Below are 12,615 nucleotides of genomic sequence, written 5' to 3'. Positions count from 1 at the left end.
GATATAACCTGAACCAAGTCATTTAAATCGATTTGGTTTTTTATTTTTCGGTTTCGATTTTTGAGCAGATTTTTTTGGTTCGATTTTCTTCGGTTCTCTCGGTTTCGGTTTTAAATCGGTCGGCCCGAATATCAGCTGTCGGATTACTTCTCCTAACTTTCTCAAGGCCTAACTTAGCGTTCGTATATATCAGTTACAACCATCCGGCCCAAGCCCAAACATTATCAACATCCACTTGTACTCAATTTCATTTCTTAAAATTCGGGTCAAACCCAACCCATTTTGCCTCTTTCGCAATTTCAATCGACATACAATCACTAGCAACAATCAGGCAAGTCTCTCTCTCTCTCTCTCTCTCTCTCTCTCTCTCTCTCTCTCTACCGTCTCAACATAGTTATACAGACATGTATCTATAATTGAATTCAGCTCTTAGAAATTATATATGCTTGATGTATTTAATCATAATTGTTCACTTTAATTGTACTCTTACAAACATTTCATAATAAGTTCTTTAGGTTTCTATATTTTGTTTGTCTAGTCATAAGCCCGTGGTCGTTACGTATAGTTTTAGACCCTGAATGTGTGTTTTGTTTGTTTGATTTATTTATTTATTCGATTTTTATATCGTAGGGTTTTAGCTCTAGTTTGGGTTTTATAACACAGTTTTTTTTGTGTCTATGTGAACCTCTTTATTGTTACGTTGTATATTGTTGAGTGACAGCTTATCTAAAACCTTAAGGTAGTAGATGAAGGCCCCAATAGGATCATATATTAAACACTCCCCCTCACTCGAAGCCCATTTATGGGTTGAAGAGTGGTACAGTGACGCCCATCTTTGGGGCATTAATTGCCTTTAGTGTCCACATTAAATTGTGAGAATGTTGGGGTGGCTGGTCCTGCTCTGATACCATGTTGAGTAACCAGCTCATCTAAAACCTTAAGGTAGTAGAGGAAGACCCCAATATGATCATATATTTAACATATATATTGTGTTGTGGCGGATATGCAATTTTCATTTTCTCGGCTGTACATTACTTTTGGTTAGGGGTTAAATATTTTTATGCTTAGTTTAGTTGAATGGAATGAACTTAGGTTTGGGTGGAATAGTTTTGTTATGTTCAGTTTGGTTTGGGAGAAAGGAATGGTATGAATCAAATTAACGGGAAATAGTGGAGGTAGAAGGGAAGATTTTTATAAAAGAAAAAACGAGCGCAAATTTTCATTTCATTCTCTTCGATTTTATTCATCCCAATTGCCACTAAACGCAACTTTACTATTTTGTAGGTAAATATGTATAATTTTTCTTTCCTCCGTCTCCCCTTTCCGTTCCTACAACTTTAAACTCAAGCTTAATTAATTGCAAAAATTTGGAGATAAATGCCTCGTTTTGTTTACTCTTTTTTTAGAAATCGCATAATATAAGATTTGCTCCGTCTCTGTTTTCTTCCCTTTTTTCTCGTACCTCTTTCACCTTAAATCTGTTAATATGCCCAAATATTGATAGGTCCACATGTATATAAATATTTTTCTTAACATCTTAGGTCCTCAAACATTTGTTTCTATTTAGCAAAAAAAATGAGAAGTAGATGTACAAAAAGATCAAAAACTAAGGGAATATCCCTATATTATCTAGAAAGGGTTAATGTTAATAAAAGTTAATTAGTGTTTCTTGCTTCTGAAAAGCAGAAGCAAATTTTAAGTAAGACAATGATATACTGTCTAACATTGATAGTTTACATAGATTATGAAAATACATTCATCAATTTGTGCCTATTATTGAATTTAGCCGAATTCTTAAGTTAGGTTAGGATGTCCCTGACTACATCAGAATTGGAGGTGGAGGAGGTTAGTGCGGGAAATACGATAAGATTGTATTTTCTTATGATAAGATACGGGAATATATGTGTTGCAGAAAGCAATAGTTGTTTATATACATGAAACAGAACGGAAATAATGACATCATAGTATCTATGCTTAAGTTTGTCATGTCTACAGAATTGCTAAAGCTCCTCTGCATTTATACACTGTTCATGCTAACTGGACGCAACCCCCAGGATACTGTTGCCATTTTTAGTTGAAGATGAAGTTCTTGTCCTTTCTTTTTTCTGGTTATGACCCGCCCATCTGTTGCTCATTCATCTCTGATGTTGCACCTGAAAAATTGTTTATGACCCTCCCATCTGTTGCTCATTCATCTCTGATGATGCACCTGAAAAATTGTTTATTTATATATCTGTATCCTACACAACACCTAAGTGGTTTCCCTTTTTCATCCTGCAGTAACCATGAAGGTAAGGTCATCGGTTAAGAAGATGTGTGAGTTCTGCAAAACAGTCAAACGTCGGGGTCGGGTGTATGTGTTATGCACCGCAAATCCCAAGCACAAACAACGCCAGGGCATGTCTACGTTTGCGTATGAGGGACCACTACCTCCACTGTATGTGTTGTGTTATTTACTCTTTTTGATGATCGAATTATTCACTTGATCTCTGTGTACATGCTATTCTATTACTATATTCATAGACATGGTTGTCTGAAATGGATTTGACCGCTTTCTTGGCTTAAAAATAGAATCTTTCATGTAAGAAAAATTGAACATAGTTAATTCGCTTTCATGATTATATGTTCCACGAGTCACATGAATGGTAAGATTTAAGATAATTTTTTTATTTCTTGATTATAATAATAACTAATAGTCTATCACCATTACACCAATGTTGAGAGTGATAAACACTTTAATTTGGATAATGGATAGTATTCATTATAGTATATTATATTTTAAATATAAGAAACAAAGTATTTTCGTGTTATTAAAAATTATTAAATCTGTATTCAGTTATTCAGGCAACATTTTTAAAATTCTGTATAGCGTAAGTTACATATTACTCTCTCCATTGTATACCAAGTCGTGTGAGAATTGAGCATGATTCCGCTAGTGGTATATATAAGATTTTGTATCAAGTACAAGTCATTAAAATAGGAAGTTTTTGCCTGGAATATTGCCAAAGCTAATCAAATGATGGTTGAATGTGCATGTTTGTAAACAAATATTTGGAGGCAGTGTCACCTTTTGTTAGTTAATTTCATTAATACAATTTTTTTTAAACTCATCGTTAATCTTATTTCATCATGTTCTCTATGTTTTCTTTTTAATTGGTTCATGATATGTGTTATCTTCTAAAATTATCATAATTTCTTACATTGATTTGTTTTTCATTTTAATTTAAAGTCAAATTTGTATCATCTTTTTTTTTTGATTTATATTTGTGTTAATTTTACTTTTTTAGAATGAAAATTTTATTTGACATCTAAATAGTCATAATTGTATTTTACCTAAATATGGATTTTGGCTCCCACTAAGTTACATTCCTGGCTCCGGCATTGCATCTGTGTGAACAGGCATGGCATCTGTGTGAATAGTTTTTGTTAGTTTTTTTTCTAAATAGTTTTGATAGGTGTCATTATCACATGGAACGTTTGTCAGATCTTTTCACATATCTCCTTGCATGTGATGCATAAGATTGTTTCTCTTTTTCTTGGGGTAAATCCTGTAGGTTTTTTTCCTCCCAGTTGCTCTTAGTTAACCAATAGAAGGGTGCAGGTCCCCGATGCTTGCTGAATTGATGTAGTTGTGTCTTAACGTGATGTTGATAGGGTTGCTATTGTGAACTACTGCTTATTCACAGCCGCTATAAGAAAATATTCTTATCGAATATGTTATATTGATAGGAGGATAATGACCACTTTGTAGTATTCATGAAAGCTGGTAGATGACATGCATGAACAAAATATTAGGTTAGAAGAACCATTAGGCAATAGCAAGTTTTTCTCTCTATGTAAAACTGCTTAACAAATATGAGATTTTAGTAAATTTGGTTGACGGATATTTAAATGATAGATTAGTGCGGAATGTCATTAGCAAAGGAAGTTGCAACCTTAACTGCTGAACTTACTCTAATGTATTTAACTTCCTCATCATTACTTTGTTTTCTTTTTCGGTTCCCAAAAATTAATTTAGTTATTTATCTGGAAATGATGAACAAGGTCTTACTATCCCTTGTATAAATATTGGCAAACTCAAGCAGAGAATTCTTCTAAATGGTGTACTTATATGTACACTGATATTATATAGGGCATCAACGGCGGAAACAAGCGTCAAGCAGGAGACATCATTTTTTCCCAGTTCCAGTGCAGGGCTACCTTCTCTAATATCCAGAAGGAATGATGATCTCTCCTCTATTGTGTTCGGATGGAGAACAAGTCTGGCATCTCTTTTATTTGGTCAAGGCAACAAACAGTAAAACTAGACACGCAGGCCAAGTTCAGAAGATATTAAGATGATATTACAGCTATTTCTGACACCATCCAATTGTGGTACGATTTTGATCATGATTATGTCATAAACAGGTTATAACACTTTCTTGGTCTTTGTCATTGCCCAGGATTGAACATGGATTTGCCGCAATGATGTATTTGTCATTGTCTAGGAACCTTGGGAAATAACATATAAGTTGTTTTATAATCTATTTCTTCTCTGTTTGTTTAAGAACTCTTTGTAACATGGAATCGCCTGGGTGGTTTTGTTTTCTTTAACAAGTTAAGCAACTCCTTTCTTAATACTTGCAAAAAATTCCAGCTCCATACTAATAAGAAACCTTCTATGAAGCTATTATGTACAGATTTTTTTGTAGATTATCGAGAGCACCTGTGTGGACCGGGTTTTAAAAAGTCTGAACGCCTCTGTATTGGCCATCGACAAGCGTTGGTCAAAGAAGCCTGTATATTATTAGTAGCCCCCCTGGAAGGAGGCAGGTCTAATATTCAGTGTAATTTCTTTTTTGCGCATCATTTTCTTGCACTTAACGTCTACGTCTCTCTTCTTGGTTGCAAAGTAGGAAAACAATGAATGACTTTAGAGCATTTTGATTAATCGAGCAAAACTTCAAAACTGTAATTCTCTTTTATCGGTTAATTGACATGCATGTTTCTAAAGGTACTTGGAAAAGTTAGTAATTCGAAATAAGTACAAATGCATTTCTTTAACTCGGAACATTTGTACGAGGCTGTTTAATGTATAGTAGTTGATTAATTACAGTGTTCGAGAAATCGCTAGGCGTGCCAGGGCGGTGAGGGTACCTTCGAGAGATTAATCGGCAAGTCGGAGATTAATCGGACCGATTAATCGGAACATTAATCGGAAAAATATAAATATTATTTTTAATTTTTATAATTATATAATGATCAACATGTCAAATATTTGTTTGAAAAAAAAATTAGAATGGTATTAAACAATATCTACACATTTGACATGCGTTATGTACTAATTATTGAGTTTATAATATTAACTATATTTTAATTCACACTTTTAAATTAATTATAATATGTTATTTTTATATTTTTAGTGAGAAAATAAATATATTAGATTACTTGTTACTTCTTACCAATACTTTATATTATAAATTGACATGATATTGTGTGAAATTATGAAATTAATGATTTAAAATTATAAAAACGTAAAAAAAATATTTTTTTAGTTATTTTCCGCCTAGACCGTCTATGACCGATTTTTGACCGACTAGACCGCCTAATCCCGATTTTGACATGATTTTTTGAAAAAACGCCTAAATCACCGCCTAAATCCGAGTTGGGGCGTTTTACCACCGCCTAGCGCCTCGGCGGCCGCCTAGACCGATTTTTAGAACACTGATTAATTATAGACCAAGAATCCAAGTTGATATAAACTATAGAAGACAACGAGTCTACAATGAATCTGGTCCGGTCTTCCATCCTTATGATTAAAATATCCACTAATCTTTGCTTTACTTAATTAGGGGAGAGTGATTAAGTGGGCTAATCGTTAAGTTTCGAATATTATAGTACCCAAATACCGACCTATGTTAGAAAATAGAATAGATGACTGTCTTAACGTATGCTAATGCCTAAACTTGGTTAATTTTGTTGTCTACTTTTGTCTGCTAAATAGTTTTGTTGTCTCCTTATTACACTGTTTTGCTTCAACTCATTTATGCATTTTTGTGTTTTTTTTCACATGTCATACCTGTTAAAAATGGTTTAGAACAAACTTTTATTGCAATATATTATAGTGGGAAAATTTTTTGAGATACGTGTAAATGATAAATTTCATGTATGCACATCAAAAATCATATTCGACATTCGACATGTATAGCGGAAATCTTTTACAGTGATACAGCAACCATCGTTTGTACATATAATCTTTATAAGAGAATAATGTTTCTAAGGTTTTGCGTGAGATGCATGTAATTTTTAGTATAAAATAATAAGAATATTTTCGTAAATGTATGTCATTCACCACAATTACAATAATACCCTCATATTTTTACAAGAGTTTTTTTCCTCCTCAAGTAAGTTGTGTGAGATAATCTCAGGAACATTATTCTCTCTTTATAAAAAGAGGTATAACGAAAAAAAATTACGATATAATATGCTGTAACAATCGTTTGTACAAATAATTTATATGAAAAGAGGTTTAAACGTATAAACTAATCATGAAATAGAATCTAGTAGCAGTTTAAATATACCAAACAACCCGTTTCCAGAGAGTTCACAGACTATAATGAAGTGCAAACCGTATGCATAATCAAACTTTGACAGGCTAATTCTAATGTTTAATCGCAAAAGAAAAAAGCATTATTGTTAATTATATGGGTCATAATTAATTACCTAGCATTACTTGTTTAAACCTCGAATAGAATGAAGACATAGCTGGATTTCGAGCCCCGAGTAACTAAATTAATCCAAATATAGTGTGTCCACAGTCTACTTGCTTCTAATATTATAACTTCATGGTGTGTGCAAATTGAAATGGTTTAAGTTAAAGTTAAGAAGCTTGATCTATTCTTAATTAAGTACGTTTAACAAGTACTCCCTCCGTCCCAAAATGATGTTCCTATATTGACTTTCGGTACTGTTCACGGTAAGCGATTGACGACTAATTTACATTTAATACTAATACGAATTTAAAGATATTAACGATCAAAAGTGTGCATTGACAAACGTGTCCAACACAGAGGAAACGTTTTTAGGGACGGTAATCTTGATTAATGCGCTCTCATCATCTAACAAGAGAGTATGGTAATCGACAGCTAGTACTCATGTACTATTGCAGGACAGGGTATTAACAATCCACTTGTCTTTGGTATCATGTTTTGCAAGTTGCTGCGGTCCTAGATTAAAGATCAGACGCATTTATATAAACCTTACTCCCTCCGTTCCTCGAGATTCTTAATACTAGGGACGGGTCTACGACTTTCGTCCGTCCATTTCTTTGTTCCGACCCATTCTTTGAATTCTTCGATTTTTTTTCTTAATATCAGAGACGGGCCGGCACGTCCCTCAAAATTCTTAACACTAGAGATCGGGTCGGCATGTATTTTAGAATTTTTACAAATAATAGTTTCTTTAAATTTATGGAATTTAAATTTATTCTTCTTGGCACAACTCATTTTGTGCGGTTGTTTATTATTGATGGGTTTGCTAATGAACTCGAACATTTTGTGCGATAAAAAATTCTGCTTGGCACGGTTCAGCTCGTTAAAAATAAATAAATATTAAACTCAAGTTATTTAGGTCAAAATTCAGCTAGGCTCCAATCTAACGGCCAGAAAGAAGGTATTAAAGTTGCACAAAGACAAAGTACAATATATTTATTCCCAATTGATGCAAGATAACCTATAATGTAATAGTCATGAATATAATAAAAGCTATTTGTGGTAGAATAAACATATAAAATGTACTTGAAAGTGGATTGTTTTCCTGCCCTCCATTAATTTGTTTATGTTATATTGGTAGTTTAATATGTACCCACCCAATCCTTTATCCTTCCTCCGTCCCGTTAAACGTTTCCTCTTTTGACTTTTGGTACTGTTCACGATAAGCGATTGACTACTGATTTACGTCTAATCTATAATATCAAACATAGTCGTAAGTGATTTCGTTGGATTCGTATCTATCAGTACTTTAATACAGTGAAATTTTTATATTTAATACTAATACGAAATTAAAGATATTAACAATCAAAAGTGTGCATTGGCAAACGTGTCTAACACAAATAGAAAACGTTTTTAAGGACGGAGGGAGTATTGAAGAGCGGGGACTCGACACGTACTTTAAAATTTTTATAAAATGTAGCTGTTTAGTTTTTTTCTTTTAAATAAAAGTATAATGTTCAAATTTTATATGAAAAAAAAAAATTAAAAAATTATAAAATATAGCTTATGTTACCTTTAAAATACGTATCAAAGTACGAGAAAACACCGTAAAGATATGAATGGGGCGGAGGGAGTATATATTAATATTCAAGAAAGAAGTGTTTGTTAGCTAAAGACTTTTAGTTTTGAATTATTTTACAAAAGAGAGGGGCCCCTCTATTTGGTGAGGAAAGGCGATGCTTGTACTCTATATATTTATTATTTATCAGCACAAGTGGTGCAATTTGCAACTGGAGGGAATGTATAAAGGAGATGATAATAAAGGATGCATTAAAATATATTAGGTAGTGTCTGTTTCATGAAAGAAAATTAGTTGAGAACTTGAGATGATGGATGACTGGCTCAATTTTTTTCTCCGGCTCGAATTTGTTTAATTGAACGTGACTTGAGCTTGTGTATAGGGTGTCAGCGATACGAGTATGTCAAGATGGATATATCATGACAATTAGTCGGATATGTCTTTTCAAGATTTGACATATTTTTTACTATTTTTTTAATAATTATTTTATATAAGTAATATTCAAAAATAAAAAAATATAAAATATCTTCATATATTTAAATTTTTTAAAGTTTACTAATATAATTAAGTATTATGATAATATTCGATGGTTAATATTAACTAAATTTAATTTTATATTTCAGTTCACTCTGTATTTGTATAATAATTATGATTTAAATTGCATTATATTTAATCAATAAATAACATGTCATTTGGACATGTATTTTAGCACAAATTATGCCTTTAGGCATGCTTTTCGGCAGTCTTTGACGGGTACCCTGCTCGTATAAGAGCATAATTTGAATAAGTTTCAACTTGTTTAATTAAACTACCCGAGGTGAGTGTTTACGGAGCTTGATTAGAACTAGGTTCCAATTCCGAAACTCGGCTCGGTCGGAACCGGAACTCGTTATAAATTGATAGATAATTTATTTTTAATAAATTGATTTTTCATTAATTGTTGAGCTCGATAGCAAACTCGCGCGATTCAATTCTTTCAAACTAGACTCGTTTAGCTCTGGATTGAGTAAACTCGACTTGACTTGTCTATTAAATGAGTCGAGTTTTCAGAATTATTTGAGCTCATTTAACTTACATGAGCAATTTGACTCGTTCAAAAAACCCTAATTTAAACTCGTTCATCAAATATCTAACTCAACCCGACTCAAATTAAACTCAGCCCAACTCGATTACGCTACTCGCGCGGAGTTTATGAATTAGAGGCGACAGAGACAGAGAGAGTGAGTGTGATAACCTAAGAAGCAAGGATACGGGTGCGGGGATGCGGGTGCGTAGTGCGGAGATACATGAATTCGGTAAATAAAATAATATGGGGATTCGGGTGCGAGGAAATACGACACATATATTTATTATAAATATACATTTGATGTTATGAATGATGAAAGCTATTAACAAAACTAATAATTTTATACAAATTGTACCAAATACATGATATAAGCATTTATAACACAAGAATTTAAACTAAAATTACTTATATATGTAGCATAAATATTAAAAAATATGTATTTTAATTGAGAATTTTTGAAAATTCTGAACATGAGAGTATCCCTAAGAATCCGAATATCCGATACAGGGTTGCGTGAGGATACGGGGATTCGTTGGATGAACGAATAATCCCTGCTTCCGAGGTGATAACAGAGAAAATGGCAAGGGAGAGAGATCCATTGATTCTAGGTATCCGTGTCTGTGATGATTTGGTTTGACAACCCATTTTGAGAGAATAAACTAAATTAAGTCGATACAGGGTGGTAAGAAAGAGAGATTGGTTAGGACCTACATACATTGATACTGTGGCTGCATTTGCATGCTCAACTCATCCCATGCATACACATACATTATACATATACAACGTTTAAAGTCCTCTGAGCCAACACGCCTGATACAAATGCAGTTCCATGTAATCATGGAATATTGCTCCTTTTGTTTCTTCTTTTTATCTTACTTTTCATGCACAGGTTAAACTATTATTCAAAAACAAACAAACTACTGGCCGCTGCTGCTACTATAAGATATTCATATCTTCTGTGTCAGAAGATTGAGGAGTGTTAGTATAGTGTTAGTATAGTAATGAAGAGAGGATGGGATTGGCAGAAACAAGTGGGAATATGGAATGCTGAGATACTGAATGCACGACTTTAGTGATGAACAAGTGGATCCAGAGCTAGGGTTGTAGTCGGAGTTTAGTCGAGCTCGATATTTACTAAACGAGTTCGAGTTGTTTAATAAAAGTGTCGAATTGAGCCGTTTTTTTAAGTTAAACGAGCTCAAACCTTTAAATGAACCTAACTTCACTACAACAAATCAGGTCATTTATGATATTTTTTTTAACAGAAATCGTCGTAATTTAGGAATTTACGATGAAATTTTTTCGTCGTTTTTGCTCGAGTAGTAAGTTTAATTTCGTCAGAAAATATAATTTCGTCGCAAGTTATTGAACATGGACCCACTTTCTCAATAAAATAATAAATAAACCTACAACGGAAAATATTGTCGTATGTTAGCAACTTACGAGATACGACGAAATCTATTGTCGTATGTTAGGAACTTACGACAGAGGAAGCGTCAGATGTAATTATCTTGCCGGACCCAAATTTGTTGTAGTGCTTATTTACAGAAGTCCATTTTCATAATTATTTATTCAAAATCATAAACATAGTTCAAGTGAAATTTCGAGCCTTAAACGAGTCGAGTATTACTCGAGTTCGGCACATACTCAACTTGTTTAACCCGGCCTTACATTCAAGTACGGGTCATATACGAGCTCGAATCAAACCAAACCGATCGAGTCGAAACTTGTTAAAGGAGCTCGAATTTGCCTTTGGTTTCATTTCTATACAAGATTAGCATGTTATGGTTTAGGTACAGAAAGAGTTTAAAAATGAAACCGAAAGATATGACAATGTCAATGTGCATGGAATATATACATACATAGAGATAGTTGAACAAACAAAGAAAATGAACGAAACGTTGAGCTCAAGACAAAATTATCAAAGAGATCCTTTTGAGGTATGGGTGTATAATTATACAAGCATACATGTGAGTGTGATATATTGGCAAGGAACGGAATCACTATTAGGTAGCCTAGATCCATTGATTCTAAGGGGTTATACTGCGTGTTATGTTTGTTCACGTCTTCCCATGCGTATGGATATCTGGTTAACGAGAATGTGAATGATACGATATTCCGAGAATGTATAAGGAATGCTTTATTTACTAAAAGTGAATGAAATTCTTATTTCATACATTGAAATTTGTAATTCAAATACTGTAGTAAGAGATTAAGGTTTATTCATTTTATCAGCAAAATTGGTAACTCAATACTTGTATGAAATTGGTAATTCAAATATTGTGGTCAGTGTTCTAAAAAGCGCATTAAGCGGCCGTTTAAGCGGAATCGGATCATAAAGCGCTTCGATTTTATACTAATAGGATGATTGAGCGTTTTTAAAGATTAAGCGGCTTTGTAAACGGATTAAGCGGTTATTAAGCGGTCAAACCAATTTTGATTTGTCAAAATTTTAATTCTAAATATTAGTATTTATTTTAATTAAACAATGATCTTGATTAAAAAATTAAAAAAAATATAACTGTTTAAGAAAAATCTATGTTTATATTTTTGATACTTTATTTATTTTCATTATTTTAGTATTACACATATTATTATTATTATTATTATTATTATTATATTTCAAATTTTTAATAAATATTATTCATCCGCTTATAGACCCGTTTTAAATTCCGCTTAAGCACCCGCTTAACCGCTTAAGTGCTAGAATGTCTCTTCACCACGTATGACCGATTTGCGCTTTTTAAAACACTGACAGTAATAGATTAAGGTTTGTTTATTTTATCAGCGAAATGGTAATTCAAATATTGTAATAAAAAATTAAGGTTTGTTCGTTTTGTCAGCGAAACTCATGAACTAAACGTCTAAATGTACAACAATGAATACTTTAGAGTGTCAATACAGATGACTCGAATCGGAATCAGGATACGGTAGATTGAGTTACGTATGACTAATATATACAGAGATGTTGATGTAGAGATATTTAGATATATGTACCTCCAGAAGGTTCTGTAAACCAATCTCAAGTTCAATGCACTTCTGAAAATAAAGAAAAGATGATTGCATGTCCCTGTCTGTTTCAGTGTCTAAGTTCATGTTATTTGATGTAAATTTCCTGCCATTGTTTCTGACTTTTTCATTTCTGTTTACTTGGTAGTATTATTTTATGGTCAAAAATTCGAATTTCCTCAACTTCCCGGCTTGTTTGTAAAGAGACAGACACATTGACTGTTGTTGGGTCATTGGCAAAGTCAACCACCTCACGCTTTAACGCGTTCATA

At 33.0% G+C, this 12,615-nt stretch overlaps 1 long non-coding RNA gene across 2 annotated transcripts; it reads left to right on the top strand.

The window, feature by feature from the left end:
* The first annotated feature begins 193 nt into the window (after nt 1-193).
* Nucleotides 194-4,526, top strand: LOC141713646 (uncharacterized). 2 transcript variants are annotated; one of them, XR_012572005.1, is made up of 3 exons: nt 194-331; nt 2,281-2,437; nt 4,133-4,526. It is a non-coding gene; the product is annotated as an uncharacterized LOC141713646 (long non-coding RNA). The 2 variants fall into 2 exon arrangements; XR_012572006.1 differs by lacking the exon at nt 194-331 and adding an exon at nt 387-2,108.
* The last annotated feature ends 8,089 nt before the right edge of the window (nt 4,527-12,615 follow it).

This window comes from Apium graveolens, chromosome 3 (genome assembly GCF_009905375.1).
Source record: "Apium graveolens cultivar Ventura chromosome 3, ASM990537v1, whole genome shotgun sequence".
In the NCBI taxonomy this organism is placed as follows: Eukaryota; Viridiplantae; Streptophyta; class Magnoliopsida; order Apiales; family Apiaceae; genus Apium; species Apium graveolens.
This window is presented reverse-complemented; position numbering and strand designations above follow the sequence as displayed.